Source organism: Zootoca vivipara, chromosome 4 (genome assembly GCF_965207765.1).
Source record: "Zootoca vivipara chromosome 4, rZooViv2.hap1.1, whole genome shotgun sequence".
NCBI classification, from domain to species: domain Eukaryota; kingdom Metazoa; phylum Chordata; class Lepidosauria; order Squamata; family Lacertidae; genus Zootoca; species Zootoca vivipara.
The window spans coordinates 67,574,000-67,578,286 of NC_142587.1; positions in this window are offsets into that span (position 1 = coordinate 67,574,000).

Here is a 4,287-nt window from a genome sequence, read left to right on the forward strand (position 1 = left end):
TTCTTGTGTTTGTGTGTGTTTAATATATAATTTAAAGCACAAATGTTTTGTTTACACAGGCATGATTGGATGATATGAAATTATCACCTCACTTTCTCTTAAGCTACACTTGTTATGTGCTGATGATAAAATAAGCTTCCTTTTTTAAAGAATAGGAGCAGCTGTTCTCTACTATCATTGAGGCACTTCTCACAAGAAGCATTTGAGGCGATAAATCTGTCTCTGGACTGTACTTTAGACAAGTGAGAGCCGACATGATATCTCCCACTAATAAAGGAGTTCCCTGAGCACTCCTGCAGATCTTTTCGATGTACAAATCTGTACATGGAAAACTGAATGTCTAGGGGGAAAGGTTCTAGCCTAGCTATCTCCCTGACCAAAATTCAGCCATGAGTTCTCATGCAGTTTCATGGGAATTGATTTACTTCTTCATAGGCTGTTTGGGAGAATAAGCATGAGAGAGATCAGAAACAGGTTTAAACCATTTAGCATTTGGAGAAACACAGATTATTTTTCAGGAAATAGAACTAAAGAATTTGTGTGAATATATATTTCTGGAGGAGAATAAGAAGAATAACATGGCAATCATAACTTGATTTTAAAGTAAATATTTATTTTGTTCAAAAGGCACTAAATTTGCAGTCGAGCAGAGCTTTTAAAAAGTTGCTTTCTCAGTTTGAATTTCAATAATCAGTAGAGGGGTTCACAAGTGAAAAATAATTTGTGAGTGAAATACATTTATAGTGCATCAGTACAAATCTGGCATAATCCAAATAAGGTCCTGTGCTTATAAGTTTCATGGTCAAATTGTTGGACTAGGACAGGGGTGCCAACTTGAATAAAATATCTGGGAGGCAGGTAAGCCCCTCCCTGCATAACTGATCATAAGATGTGGAGCATGCACACCATTTGAATGGCATTGCCCATGAACTGGGGGGGTAGCCTCAAATATTTTGGGGGGAGGACCGAAGGGACCTCAGCCCATTATGAGTTGGCTCCTATGGACAAGGACTAGGAAGACCAAGATTCAAATCCTCACTTGGCCATGCAGCTCCCTGGATGCCTTGGGCCAGTCACTGTCTGCCTAACCTACCTCACAGGGTTTGAGGGAGGATAAAATTGGGAGAACCATGCATGTCACCTTAAACTCCTGGGAGAAAATGTGGAATATGACTATAATTAATAAAAGTGCCGAGCATACCTTCCACCAAAATCAGTAAGACTTGAAATTGGTGGACCTTGGCTGGATCATGGCTTACAAAGCAGCATATGCGAGGTAAAGCTTAAGCTTCTAGGAAGTACTTTTAAGCTAATTGCTGTTCCTTAGGATTACCGTAGAATATTTTGTGCAGCCAATGGCCAAGATGAGTCTCTTCCAAATTTGAGGAGGAAAACAACTGGCATATGCTGGGCAATTCCCCCCCCACACACATTACCAATAATGAATAAAGCAACTGTAAAATGTGATACATATTTTTCTTTTCTGTAAAGAATATATAGTGGTACCTCGGTTTAATTACACATTGGTTCCGGAAGTCTGTACTTAACCTGAAGCACACTTAACCTGAAATGAACTTTCCCATTGAAAGTAATGGGAAGTAGATTAATCTATTCCAAATGGGTCCGCGGAGTACTCAACCTGAAGTGTACTTAACCCGACGTATGAGTGTAATTGGTTCTGGAAGTCCGTACTTAACCTGAAGCAAACTTTCCCATTGAAAGTAATGGAAAGTGGATTAATCCGTTCCAGACGGGTCCGCGGAGTACTTAAACTGAAAGTACTTAAACCGAGGTATGACTGTATTAGATATTGTTGAATGGGGAAAATTTATAACCTATCTTAAAAACCATTGTAAACAGTTAAAATTGTTAGTAGGATTGGAATATCACTTGTAGCTTAATGATGAATTTTGGACACAATGGAGATGTAAAAGATTTGGATTATCATAAAAGATGCAGGAGGAAATTATTAACAATAGGCTCCACAAGGGGAAGGAGGGAAGTCCAAGAGATTCCTTGGAATCTTGTTTTTATGTTGTATGTTCAATATGTGACTGTAAATTTTTAATTGAAAAACCAAATAAATTTGTAATAAAAAAAGATCTATATTGTTGATGCTCATTTTATTTCCTTATCAATTTGCTAGTGCTACCAACTTATTTTCCTGCTCTTTCAATGCCCCTATCTATTCAAATGCCAGACTTGGCAATTTTCATCCGAATTTGGTTTATCAGAACTCATAAATGCTGGAGGAAACTTCATTGCTTTTTAATGCTCGAATACAACTGCAGATGAATTACATCCTTCCCCCAAATGCTCTCCTAATGATCCCCAAGCCCTCTACACCCTTTGGCAGCAGCTAGAAGCATCAGCCCTCAGGGCATGTGTCAGTTAAGATGCAGCTCTATTTGATGGTTAGAAGTGTGAGCAGAGTTTGAGAGTTTTTTCGACAAGCAACTGTAAATTGCTGCAACCAGGCTGATCTCTTCTCTACCGGAACTTGGCAGTTACATAGGAGAAGCTGCCTTCTACTGATTCAGGCCATCAGTCCATCTGTCAAGAAAGAGGAGAAAATATGGAGGGGGGAAATGGGGTTACCTGGAAGGGGAAAGTTGTTTTTGGGGAGATGTTAATTGAAGGAGAATTAATTTGCAGTGAGCGAGCAACCAAGAGCAGCACTGAACTAGGGCCGTTTCAATCGATTTTTTTATTTATTTCGTGGTGACCCACGTAAAAGAACATGCGTGGGGGGGGGGTGCCTGTACCTGATAAGCATGGAGTAAAGAGAGTAAGTAGGGAATGTTTTTCTCCGTTTCTCTACAGATGAAGCCATATGGCAGGAGATTTAGGGCAGACCAAGGGACGCACTAATTCACACAGTGAAAGTTAAATCTATGGAATTTGCTTCTAAAAGATGTAGCAATGGCTGCCAATTCTGGAGGCTTTTATTTTTTTTATTTTTTTTAAATATATTTTATTAATTTTCCAATTAAAACCAATTATATCACATTCATTATTTCAAATTATACACATATATATATCAATCAAACCGAATGTTATGCCAAATCGTCTAAAGAATTTTTTATTTGGGTTCCCATGCTTCAAGAAATTGGGGATTCCTCGCAACCGTCCACTGCCGTCTTTTTTCTAAAGTTCAAATCGTCCTCCAAGTTCATAATAATCCAGATCTTCCCCTTACAGTCACATAGATGTTTTCCACTTTCAACCGATTGTTTCCCAGCTGCTGAGATAAATATCAGACAAGGTTTCACAAATGTTCTTTCTCCTGTGTGGGTTAATCAGTCCAGCCTCCCCATAAATCTTCTTAGTCTGGAGCTCCCTGTTGCGTCGAAGCAGCGCCATCTTAAAAAGCTCAAATCACTTTCGTTTTCTCTCATAGCCATGAAGATTAACGATCTTTATAAAATTTACAGCTTTTCCAGGCAGAAGACCCAAACATCAAACCATAAACTCTTGGTAAATTAATGGATCTCCTTGCCCTATAGCTGAACTTAGCTTCAGGTCGCTGCTCCAATTCAAAGTGCGTCACAGCTCATAAATCCTCCGAACGCGTCCAGGACTCCTTCCGTCCGACTAGGGGGGGGGGGCTTTTCTCATCGGCAACTCCACATCTTTAAAAAATATGCTCAGTAACAACAGTTTATAAAGTTCAACTCACACAGTCTTTTGCTTCTCTTTCTCTCCAAACAAGCCAGGACATCGCGTCTGGGAAGGTACGAAGTAACTCATATGAAGGAAAATAAAAAAAAACTCCATTCCCTTATCGCTCCGTCCCCATCAATCCTTCTTCCAGATGATATACAGCCTTTAACTCCTCTCCCTCAGCAGCATAGATTTCTCAGCAGTAAACAGCGCTTCTTCCCCTCCTTCTGAAGTATGTCCATAGATTTAAGCCTAATTATCTTCTTTAACCATGGAAATCCCCGCCATGCAGATTAGCATCCGGGAGTCCTGGCCCTCGTAAGTGCTTTTCAGCCCAAGCTCCCCCCACTCCATAAACAGTCGGAGTGGGTCTGGGGGCATCGCGGGCCAGCGGCCCCTCTCCGTAACCCCCGGAGAGGGTAGGGGGTTGCCATTTACTCCCCTAGCAACCGCCAAATTCCTTACGAAGGTCAGAGGGATGGAAAACAGGTCCACCATTCCTGCCGGCGGAAACCGGAACCAATTCTGGAGGCTTTTAAAGTTAGAAGGTTAGAAGAATATTTGCATCAGCCGCTAGCCATAGAAATAAAATAAAATGTACTGAAGATAGAGGTAGAAACTTAA